At 44.8% G+C, this 13,022-nt stretch overlaps 1 protein-coding gene across 1 annotated transcript in view; it reads left to right on the top strand.

Moving 5' to 3' along the window:
* LOC111868775 (histone demethylase UTY) overlaps positions 1-13,022 on the top strand; it is a gene marked incomplete at its 5' end in the record, with an annotated part of 179,904 nt that overhangs the window by 120,130 nt on the left and 46,752 nt on the right.

Here is a 13,022-nt window from a genome sequence, read left to right as displayed (position 1 = left end):
TTGAATTGAATTGAATTATTATTATTATTAGAGGGGGTGGGTTTCCCCATGCACTTAGACCAGTTATTGGTCCATTGTGCGTCCCCCTTTAATTTCTACTGTTGCCATACCGTACCGGTACTGGTGCGTGCTATCAGCCCCGTTCAGCCAACGAGGTCGTCTCGGTACGTGATATTTCCGTCTACCAGAGGCATTGGAAACTACTTGGGCGGGAAATTGTTGCCTGATTTTGCTCAGAGGTCTCCTAGAGACACGAGGATCTTTTACGTGCCGTAAATCTACGACACGGGACCCACGGCTTAAAGTCCCTCCCGGAGGACTTGTTCCCTGAATTTTTCCGCCCTTAAAAATTCCACGACCTCCGCCGGGTTTGAACCCGCGTACCTTGAGTCATGAGGTAGGAACGTTACTGCTAGACTACGGAGACCGCTAACTGGTTTCATATACTCGTAGTTGTGGGTTATTTAGACGCAGGAAATAAAGCATATGTGAATGCGTACACCCTTACACTCACGCAGGTTCTTTTTCACGATCACTATTACTATTGCTGTCAATATTATTGTCTCTGCCCCTTCTACTTATTGATATCGGCTTAATAACGCTGCCTTTGACACATTCGTTTTCGAAATCCTCCCCTTGTAACCTTTCTGCATGTCCCATAGATTTTCCAATATTCATCTGTTACTCTATAAATGCCACTGCACGTAAGCAGTTTGTCAAATTAAAAGTTTCAGTAGTAATTCTATGGGATTGTACAGGAAATTGTATGGTGGTAAATCTCGTGTCCACGTATTTCGCGCGACCTTCGACGAATTGAACACGCTGAAGTAGTACTGCTCTGTCGCACTTTTTTAAAGGCACATGGAAGAGAATTTGCTCAAGCTAACCGAATGATAGCTGGCATCATTTATCTCAGCTACTGACTTTTGTTCTGGATAACTGAGTTACTTATAAACTACTGTAGCGTCTCCTTTACTCACGTTTCGTCTAAATAAAAAAAAATGGCTGTAGTGTTTTTTTTTTAATTCGCTTAGTGGGGGTGGAGTCCAACGGGTCCACTCGGCACGGCGGCCACTGATTGGCCTATTGTAGCCTGCCCCAGATGATTATGATGATGGATAATTTGGTGGAATGATGATTGCCTTGGGAAACCGAAGTACTCGGAGAAAACCCGCTCCAGCGCCACTTGACCAGACCCGGGATCGAAACCGGGCTGCTGCGGTGGGAAGCCAGCCACTAACCGCTTGAGCTATGGCGCGGCCTGGCTGTAGTGTTATCAGATTAACTAATGTTATGATGTATTTTCTTAAGAAATCCCACTAGTTTTGCCACAGTTTTCGTTCTGTCGGAAGTGTCTTCCCATTATTACATTTTCTCAGTGTCCAACCATTTTTGCTTAATCGAAAAATGATTAATGTGATCCAGAAACCCCGGTTTTCTCCACATTTTTCAACATTTTGATATAGGATATTCCCCTTTGTTATAACATTTATGTACTACTGTACGCAGTTATTAATTAAAGGGCTCTTTCCGAACTACACGACGTTTCAAGGAAGACATTACGACTCTTCAGAGTTCGTGCCTGTAGCTTATTTTCTTTCTTATGCTTTCTTATGGTCCGTGAAGATGTTGAAGTTTCATTGCGGACTTTTTGTACTATGGTGCGATGTACGTTACACGCTTTCACACTTCGTACCTGTGTTTTAAGGACATGCGTGTCATTGAAACTTTCGGATTTCTCAGAAATTTTGGTGAAGAGCTTCCTTACACCATAAATAGTCCACTTATGCAGACTTCTGATATCAGATTTTCCCAGTCATGCCGCTTCTTGGTAGTTGCAACAACCGACGACGAATTATAATGACCTTTCCGTAGCAGCAGAGAGTTCAACAGTTTAGTGCAAGGCACGATCCGTAACAGATTTTATGAACTTTTGTTAAACGAATTAGAGGTTACAGTTCCCAACGCAACAGAGCTGCGGCGAACGTCTTGCAACGTAGTAAAACTGGCAAGCCGAATTGTAAACATCTGACTTCCTGATAAGTAGAGAGAATTCTTTCCGTGGCCTTGAGGCTTGTTGGATCGTGACAGGTAAATAGAGATGCAGTCGTCATATACAATTCTTGTCTCTATAGTACCCGGCCAGAATGAGGTGGTGGACAGGACATGTGGCACGAATGGGAGAGACGAGGAATGCATATAGGATATTGATGGAAAAGCCAGAAATAAAGAGGCCACTAGGAAGACCAAGGCGTAGGTGGGTGGGTAATATTAAAATGGATCTTAGAGAGGGTGGGATGGTAGGGATGGGATTGATCTGGCTCAGAATAGAGACCAATGGAAGGCTCCTGTGAACACGGTATTGAACCTTCGAGTTCCATAACATGATGGGAAATTCTTGATTAGCTGCAGAATTGGTGTCTCCTCAAGAAGGGCTCAGCTCCATGAGTAAGTATAATACCCGGCCTGGTGTTTCCAGTTCGTATTTCTGTGACCAAAACTTTGTGTCACTGCGAATTTGGAAGCTGCCCCTGTGCTGTAAAGCGTAAAGGATAGTAACGAAATCCCGTGCAGTAGCTGGTTACATGACGTCAGTTTTTTCCTGTGTAAGACCCACACGAATAGTTGCCGGAGAGTATGAGACACGCCATGTTTCATGCTGCAGTTTCCAGGAATAATTCCCAGTTCCACGTGTCACGGGTTGAACGCACTGCAGTCAGGATGGAAACGTCATCCGTAGGGGTGAAGATGCACAGTAGTTTCTTTGTCATTTCAGTGCCAATTTTTTTTTCAGATGTCTTCACGGCTGTGGTTTAACTTTCTTTCTTTAAAGCCAGTGTCACATGAACGCTTAGTGCGAGGGCCTCGTCTGCCCTGTTGCGTTCCTTGTCCACACTCTTTAAACGGATTGTAATGAGATTCGACATTAAAAGGTGTTGGGTGGAATTTATTTCGGCCCTAACAAGATTTAGAGAGATTAAATAAAGGAGGGCGAGGCATATGATATGCCATGGAGAAATGAGAATTGCATACATTTTGGTTGGAAAGCCGCAAGAGAGGAGCTCACGAGGATAGTATTATAATTCATGTGTGTTAGATAAATAACACGTGACCATGTGGCCCTAGTAGCCAAGAGGTCTCAAGTCGGTATACCGATTAGGCTGCGGCCTGGTCGAACGAGGAACCAAGGTTCGATTCCCTGTAATAAGAAGACGTTTCCTCTTCTCCACTGTCCAGACTGGTTATGGGGCTACCCATTCTGTTGTCGAAGAGACACATCGAGGACTGTTTCCTCGGGATAAAGTGGCCGAGGCGAGAAGCTAACCACGCACCACAATGCATACCTTCATCTCGCGTGGTGCTTAATTAAGCACGGGGATAATGGTACCTGTGACACATGGAGTCTATTCAAATGGTCCAAGATGGGTGCCTTTGGCGGCTCATTGAGAGCATGGTAGCCAACCTGTGGGTTGCATGAACATCAGGAAGTTTCTTGGCCAGCAGAGTAACTGTTAGGTTCTAAACGAAGATTCTGTGCTGTGTAATAAGTTAACAGCTGGTCACGGTAGCGAAGCGGTCTAAGACATGACCTGTCTTCACTCGCTCGGATGCTGGGGTCGTGGGTTCGAATCCCACTCAGGGCATGGATGTTTAGTGTTTGTGTGTGCGTGCGCGCGCGTTTTTCTGTGTATGTATGCAGGTAGAGGCCTTGCGACGAGCCGACAACCCGTCCAAGGAGTCCTACAAAATGTCTAAGAACTAGTAAATCGAAGTGAAACGGAGAGTTTCGTGAAGGTGTGCCAAGGCCCAAATTGAGGCTGTAGCACCAAAGGGGGTAACAAGGAATTGTTGATCTCATCATTGATTGGATCTCCCAGCAACAGAGCTGTGTCTATTAACGTGAACATTGAGTAGACCTGAACAGCATATGCGTTTGTAAGGGCCACGCGTTAACGTAGTTGGTTGAGGCACTATGCTACATGCCGGAAGGTCGCGGGATCGAATCCCGATGAAGTCGCTGGATTTTTCAATTGACCTAGTTCTACCAGGCGCACTATGGCCCTGTAGTCGACTCAGCCTCTAACAGAAATGAGTACCAGGAATCTTCCTGGACACTGGCGCGTGAGGTTGGCAAACTGAGCCGTCTATGTAGAGAATGTGGGAGCCTCGACGTCTCGCACCCCTGTGGGACCTTGTGCATTTTCTCTCTCCCTCCCGGTCAGTAATTTAGTTTACAAAGCTGTGTTTCCATCAGCGTAATTTGGCTACTAGCAGAGCAGACAAGTCCAGGACGGTTTGACGTGACGATTTCACGGCTGGAATGCAGTCCCAGTTTATTTATTCATTGTTTGATTCCGGAAGTCATTGACCAGAATAGTCATCATGTTTGGTATGGGTCGCTTGTGGAGTTCCTGTAGGCAATAACATGGGGAAGGTCATGTCATTCTTATTATCTCCACAAAACTGGTTGCCTTGGTGATTATGATAATTGGTTAAAGAGGAAGGGGAATGACAGGTAAGCTGTTCGTATTCTTTTTGTGATTCCTGTTCCTAAAGCCTGGGGAACTGCGTGTATGTCCGACTGCGTTCTGTCCACAACTCAAAACAGTGACACCAATAGCCATATATTTGACACTGACAGGGAATTGTACGGTGTCCGTTAAAAATTGAACGGAAAATCTGTAAATCATCCATAAACACACAACGGAATCTCACATAATTGAAAACTGATATGGTATTCACTATCAGAATAAAGTTAGTTACGTATTCCGATTGTACTCTATATCTCGTCTGTAACGTTAAGGGCGTTACGGAACGACATGCAACTATGTCAACGCCATCTGTCAGTTGCTGAGAGTACTTCATCTTACGCTAACGAAAGCATCACATATTTATACGGTACCAGAACGTTAGGCTATTAAAACCTTTCGTAACATCCTGAGATAAAGATTATCATTATGGTGACCATGGGACCCTATGAATACACGTCGGCGCCATATAATATGGCAGGATGAAGGAACTGACTGCATTGAGGTAATGCAAAAAAAGTGATGGTAGCTGATAACTCGGTGGCAGCCTGTTATGAATGCAGAGTAACAAGAGTGGTATTAAAATTTTATGAGCTGGAACACTGACAGCGAGTACTTCTAATTACCATGGTGCAACCATATTGATTAATCTTGCCTGCTTATCTGTGCCTGTACAAAAATAAACGTTAGTTTACTGTTCTGTATAAAGTGCTGTGGCGCTGACTGGGGTGAGTCTTATGTACACGTAGTTGTATTGTGTTACTGTTCTTATCGGTGTTGTCTTCGTTGTAACAACCCCCATTACTCTTTGATATCCTTGAGGCATGATCCGGCGACCACGACTGAAAAGTCGGACATACCCAGATCACATATTTAGACATTAAACGAGTCCGGGGCGAATATCCGCTCGAGTGCCGGTCGTTTAAAGTAACCAGATTATGAGATCTTCACATTATAAGGGGAAGGTGGGACAAACTACATACAATTAGTTCTTACGCTCTGAAGATTACTGTAACTATAGCACATGTAACGTCATACACTATGTCTTCTAATTCTCCTTCTGGCCACATTGCTGCTCCCTTGGGACACTGGAACTCGAGTGAAGTCATTTCGCTTTTCCGTATATTCCAATATTCATATTTTTGTCCATCCCCTGTAGGTTCCACCCTGCCACATTGCACACTGTCTTAGGGTAGTTGGAGATGTTAGAGGTTTGGAACTATGGCTTTGTTTATTTGCTAACCCGAATTTGGGGAAACAGGAAAGCTACACATAGTTATGGCTGGAAAGTCTTTGGAAACAGGTCACTCTGTAGACCTCTCCGTAAGTGGAAAGATCTTAGATTGAACTCGGCTCTGCCGTTAGGTTATTTAACATAACTGTTTCAGTTGCAGATACTTAGGATGTAAAGCCTGCTCATTGACACTGATTATTCGCGACTCTCTGAGTACTTCAGTTGGTCGTAACAAAACTTTTCATATACGAAACTTATTGTAGCCGACCGCCGACGTACAGCACCCACGACTAATGCTCGAGGTGATACCTTTGTCCCAGGGATACGGGTGCTTCGGATATGGGAGTGGAACACACTTCGGGGTTCATGAAGTACAGGGTCCCCAGAACACACCGTATATTGCTATTTTACATTAAAGTTGTCACTGTTTACGTAAGTCCTTCAAGGTAGCCGCTCCGTCACTCTTAACCTTTTCACACCAATTCGCTCCCAGCTCGCTACCCTCCTCTTACTTACTTCCCTATTCTGCGTCTACCTCTTCAACTGTCCACCTCCGCTCCCTATAACCGACTGCCTCTTTTTTTTACAAGTCCCTTAGTGGGCATAAAACAAAAACAAGAAAAACAAGAGAAAGCCAAAGGTCGAGCCCGGCATCTGTCCTACATTCGTTTTTTTCGAGATGTCCATCATGAACCTTTTCAGGTCTCCAAGGCACATGAGCAGGGAACCCAAGACCCCTACTACTATTACTACACAATGTCAGCCCATGGATTTATGACACTAGGAGCAAACTGGCGACGTTAATGACAGTAGTGACACCCTAAGCCTAAGGGGGACAATGTTGAAATACAACTAGACGGTCCCGGGATGGTATCTCGCCAGAGGAGCGTCTCTCAGGATGTGAAAGTAGGCATAAACTGGCCATGACCCAATTAAATAATTTTCAGCGAGGGGCGTGCGGTTACATTATTAACTGAACACATTGTTGTAATGTTTCTTCCGCCCATAAGACGGTAGCTCTATATGTCCGTGACCACTTCGCAGTGACATTTCTTGCACTTATGGTTATACTTCATCGCCAGAATTGTATTAGTGAAAACGGGTTGTAGGCGTATCACGTAAAGGAGAAATTGAAATTGAGTAGGAGAGATTTCATATGCCCTGTTGCACATCCTCTCGGAACAGTCTTTCACATGCAGAGGTGGGTGCACTGAGATAATAGGGTAACTGAATTGGGCGGTAGTCTGTACTGTATTAATGTTGAGTGGAGTGACTGAGGAAAGATACGAAATATATATGTTAGCATGCACTTCATGAACAGTTTCGATTTATTGTCTTACGTGATATCGTGTACTACATATATTAGGGCTGGAACACACGCAGCGACCGGTCGTACGGAGAAAAATGTCGTACGATGTTTTTTGCGTACGACCTCCTTTTCACACTAGTGCGACCAAATACATTTCTTTGCTTTCCCACTGTCGTACGGTGGATGTCGCATGTCGTATGAAAGCTAAGACTACACTTTATATTCTACTACTTGATGCGACATGAACCGTACGACTAATGTCGCTGTGTGTGTTCAAGCCCTTAGTTCCTAGGTAATGCGTTTTGAGCCCCAAAGGGAAGGAGTTCTTCGAACACCTGTTGGCGAGCTGCTTGTCTGTAGTATACGTCCGCCTCTTTACTCACGGATATCAGTATTAGAGATTAAGTAACCGATTTCTGTTTAAACGTGGGATTAGACCGCCTCATGAAGTTGTTACCTCTGAACGTGCCCAGCAACGCCGGCACGGCTGTGGCTGTGCAGTTTCAGGCGAGAACAGTATACAGTCGCGAATTGTGTTTCTGTCGGTAGATCTGAACGATACAAATTTTTTGGTGTGATAATTGATAGATAATATTAGGTTGATGTGTAAGGTCGGCACTAACTTCGCCGACAAGCGGCGGTCGCTCGGTCGGTATAGTTCGCTTGCGGACTAAAACCACGGTGGCCTTTTTTTGTTTTTGATGCGATTTGTAATGTGATATATGTTTGAAGGTCGCGGGATCGAATCCCTATGAGGTGGATCTTTTCAATTTACCTAATCCTTTCAGCCGCACTATGGCCCTGGGGGTCGACTCACCCTCTAACAGAAATGAGTACCAGGAATATTTCTGGGGCTAAAGGGCGGCCGGCGCGTAAGACTGACGACCTCACCGCCATCTGTGAACCGATTGTAGAGAAAATGGAGCCTCAACATCTCACAACCCTATGGACCTCCACGGCCTGTTACAGGGATACCATTATTTACTTTCTTTTATTGCTAGTGGGGTGGGACTAAGTCCCTTGTACTGCGGCCACTTCTGGCCTATTGTACCAGCCCCAGATGATAGGTGAGGGTGATTGTGGAGCAATTGGTGGAATGAAGATTGGCAGGGGAAACCGAAGTACTCGGAGAGAACCTTCCCCAGCGCCACTTTGTCCACCACAAAGCCCACTTGACCAGACCCGGGATCGAACCCGGGCAGCCGCGGTGTGAAGCCAGCGACTAACCGCTTGAGCTGTGGCGCGGCCTGCCTTTACTTACTTACTTACTTAACTTAGTTTACTGTAAATGTTAGTATGAATGGTGTTTAAAACGCACAGTCTTAGTTCTTCGGAACCCTAAAGCGCAGCATGGCTTATGGCTTGTGCTTTTAATTTCTACATCTTCATTTTCAGATGTTGAGAAATATGTAGGTGGAATTTCCGTTGTGGGCCGGAAGTAGTTTTATTCTCTTTTTCGTTCATTTTTTGTTATCCCGCCACGCTCTCTGCTTCTGGGATATCGCCGGTCTTCAACTTCCGCATGACGAGAAGTTTCTTGTAACTCATTCATGAAGACACGTTACGGCGTTACTCACATCATGACTCATTCATTCATACCGGAGCCTGTCTCAGTCATCCGTACGTCATTCTGGTCTCGTGCTGTGCCGAAGACGCAGTGCATTTACATTGTGTTGCCGGGACCGTTTTGCTGTCTTTCTTCAGGGTTGTTCCAGATTTTTACTGAGTTGTTAAAGTAAGTAAGTAGTTGTTTCATTTGCCGAGTATAATGTAAATATAAGTTGAAATCTCTTTATAATAAAAGCGCAGACTTAGAAGTGGGTGATATCATCTGCGTTGGTTGTGAATTTGTTACAAAGACAAACCGGACACGCATATCCTAAGATGGAAGAGACTTTTGTAAATTCTATTTCATTATTTTTATTTTGGATTTCTGCGGAACTTTGATCAGGAATCATTGGCACGGGATACGTACTTTTCTGTGATTCAGTTGTGATTGTGGAGTAAATAAAAGTCGGGCACAATGCTAACGGTATGGAGACGCTTGTGCTTGGTATGTGCGTTTTTAGTTGGGGGGGGGGGTCCAGTTGTAATGATGCCGATTCCAGCAACGTTGACGCGGTTCATCGCTGCGGCGTTTGCATGCGACTTTCTGCGCAGATCCTTTTACTAGAGAATTGTGTTTGTCCAGGGGAGCTCAGTTTTATTATTTGTTTATGTATTTAATACTCTTTTACGGAGGCTGCTAAGTATCTGGTGCACAGGAGACTTGGCTGAATCCTCTGTTTGAATTTGGCTTGGTGAAATAGCAGTACTGTCTCCATGCGAGTAGTGTATTGTCACGTGTCCGGGGTTCCGTGACTAATAATAATGGGTTCTGGGTTGCATGATTGAATTTGTTGGCTCTTCCATTACAATTACAATCAGTTATAACAGCCCACAATGAATGGTTGTCTAAGACTCCCTCCGTACCTTACTGGACTACGAGTGTCTTCTGTTCCACTGTTACTGACTTGGTTATGAATTACGAATCGGCTACTTACTAATGAAGAACGAAGACTCACTTGCTGCTGAACTCTCATGAACTTCGTTACGAATGCACTCTTTTATAACTGGTGGCGAACTGAATGGAGACCACCATCTCGAACAGTTATCCTGTTATTATCTGTTTAATCCGTTGCTACGAAACGTGTGTCGATCTCGTGGTAACGCTATGATTTCTACAAGCGTCTTCATTGCCGCGGATACGCGCCTTCTAGTGAGCCGTTGTCTAGCAATGGACTGTTCCCTCACAGTACCAAACAGTTATAATGTAAAATGGACGGTCGAACGAGGCCAGTGGTTGGTGATACAAACAGAAATATGGCCCTCATATGAGTTATCTGTTGAACAGATTACGTTGCAGGATCGTCAACAGTCAAACGAGACAGATACTAACTGGACAGTGAATTGCGCGACAGTCACCAATAAGTCGCTGTCAACATTGCCTTACTCTACAGGCCAGAGTTTCCATGAAGTAGTAGGACAATTTAGATTGCTGTCTTGTAGGCAGATCCCGACGATATGGAGGGATGTGGTGCCTCCAACTTCATCTTGAAGTGTGTGTAGTGAGGAATGCAAAGAGGGCGGTCACAGAAATCCTGGGGGGGGGGGGGATGGAACCCAGTCCGACTAACAGGAATGGTGAACAGGAAAACTGCCGTTTTTAAGACCCCGGGTAATGAAATCGCGAAAAGAAATGGCCCTTTTGAGGGCCACAGCATTGGTTTTCATCAGAAAGAACGCGGAAGCACAACTCTTTTCAGAAGCCCTGCGAACGGGAAGTGCGACCCCTTTTCGAGACCCAGGTCGAGAAATATCCTAGGAGGAAGTAACTACTGCACTAGGGGAGAACCATCTTCTTTCCTTCGGGGAGTGGAAGAGGCTTTCACAACTTGTTCATCCTGTTCATATTGTTTGGGTGGAATTCGATCTCCACTTCCCTTATAAGCCGGTTCCTGCCCAGGATACTGGTGCTCCCACTTGCCGAACATAATTAATTCTACACTTAACAAATGCCGCTATGCCTGTCTTTGTGTGCTTGCGGCCATAGAGAACGCGATCCCCGGGGGAAACATTGGTATAACATAGTACGTAGCACGTTTCATATTCTTCGTTATTATGCGGCATGTTACCTAAATAGCTTTTATTTAGGGCTTCAGGAACAGAAGGAAGGGAGCAATGGCGGTAAGAAGGGCAAGGTAAACGGATGAGAAAGGAATGCGCGAGAACGAAGGGAAGGAGATAAAAGTACGAAAGGTATTAAGGAAAGTAGAAAAGGATGAGGTAATATATTTTTACCGAAAGACTAAATTTATACATGTTCGAAAGCCCACCAGATGACATTCGATATTCCGGAGAGTGCTGAAATAGTACAGTGAAAATGTCACTGCCTCTTTATTCCACGCCCTTTCAGCCGTACCATAATGATATTGTATTCGATACTAAGTTGTGTTGGTAGATACACTGTATTTGCGTGATTTCCGTTTCATAAAAGACGGCATGGGTATATTTGCCTGTGATACTCACTGGCGTAAAGCTGAAAGGTCACTACCAACTATATAAGCACGTCTTATTGCGGTCTCACCTTTGTGTTGGTGTTTAAAACGTAATGTTATAATTAAATGGTGTTACTCTGTGGACATAATATTGAGGCTTTCAGTTGAATTTTCGAGCATTGTACTACACGTAGTTGCTATAAATAGAATGTCCAAGCAACAAAAGTATAGCCTGATACAATGAGAGATAAAACCGTAGAATCGCTCCGCTTAATCACTCTAACTTGAAGATGTCTGGCTTAACAAGATAAAACTACTGCTGAATTACTTATTCTTTCTGTGTTTGAAATATTCTGAAATTAGTGAAGACAGTGGAGGTTAAGGCTGTAATTTTTCAGTACTGAGTAGCTGTATTTAGCAACTGTTTAGATTAGTCATTTCAGCTAGCACCAAGGGTGAGTAAAAGTTAAGTAATGGTATCCCTGTAACAGGCCGTGGAGGCCCAGAGGGTTGTCAGATGTTGAGATTCCCACACTTTTTAGACAATCGGCTCATAACTGGCGGCAAGGCTGTCAGCCCTACGCGTCGGCCGCCCTTTACCCCCAAGAATATTCAAATAATATTCCTGGTACTCATTTTTGTTAGAGGCTGAGTCGACCCCAAGGCCATAGTGCGGCTGGAAGGATTAGGCCAATTGAAAAAATCCAGTGACCTCATCGGGATTTGAACCCGCGATCTTCCGGCATAGCATAGTGCCTCAACCAACTACGCTACCGTGTGCCCCGCTAGCACCAAGGGTGTGTTCTTTTTTGCGGTTTACGACATACTCAGTATCTCAGGGCTGTATAGTATAGTGTCAGCAAGTAGGATGATCAGGAATAATGAAATGGAAGGATTTTGAAGGCTGCAGTCTAGGCCTAATTGGGAATCAGGTATTTGCATAGTGGCGGGCCAAGGAAAACCACGATAAATCCCACTCAGCTGATATTCTGGCCGAGGTTCGATCCGAGCACCTCTCAACTACTGGCCTAGAGAGTTACAGCTACAGAAGTCTACTCAGTGATTATGGGTAGAGTTCTTATAACAACTTAGGTGGGGTTCGTGTTTGACTTATGTCCGCTGAACTGATCAGGGGCGAACATAAGAGTGGTGACTACTTGAACACTGTCAGCCTTCTTACGAGAAGTTCTTAAAGGATTAAGATAAATGTGTCCCTTTGTTTCGACGCCTTCCCAAGGAAGCATATTGGTTGTCGGGAAAGTGCTATGCGTATAACAATGTAAATGTATAGCAACCCGTGTCTGAACACCACACCAGGAAGGTATATTGGTAAAAGGCAAAGTTATCCCTAAACAAAAAAACAAAACAAACTCCATGGTCTGTAGTCCGCAAGCGAACTATACAGACCGAGCGACCGCAGCTTGTCGGCGAAGTTAGTGCCAACTTTAATGGATAGAGGGTGTCGCGTCGTCAGCCAACGAATCCCCACGGCCGTTAATTCGGTTTTCTAGACCGGAGCCGCTACTTTTCCGTTCAAGTATCTCCTCAATTATCATCACGAGGCTGAGTGGACCCCGTTTCAGACCCACTACTTCTCATAAAATCTGGTAGTGCCGGGAATCGAACCCGGACCTCTGGATCTGTAGCCAGGAACTCTAACCACTAGACCACAGAAAAGTTATCCCTAAGCATAACTAATTAAGCACTACGCCATGAAGACAGATGAGGGAATGGATCTGTAGATCCACATGACCTCGGCGCTAGTTTGTGTTGGAGGTAAAACTCCATGTGTTCGAATCCTTGGCATTAGGTGGATGTGAGTGGATAGCTGTATAGCGTGGTTGCTGTCTCTAATGGGAAGGAACCATCTGCCCTCATTGGTTGGGCGGGGGACAGAGTTGGCCTGGCCACAG

Source organism: Cryptotermes secundus, unplaced genomic scaffold (genome assembly GCF_002891405.2).
Source record: "Cryptotermes secundus unplaced genomic scaffold, Csec_1.0 scaffold174, whole genome shotgun sequence".
Taxonomy (NCBI): domain Eukaryota; kingdom Metazoa; phylum Arthropoda; class Insecta; order Blattodea; family Kalotermitidae; genus Cryptotermes; species Cryptotermes secundus.
The sequence above is the reverse complement of the archived record's forward strand: the minus strand, read 5'-3'. Positions and strand labels throughout refer to the sequence as shown.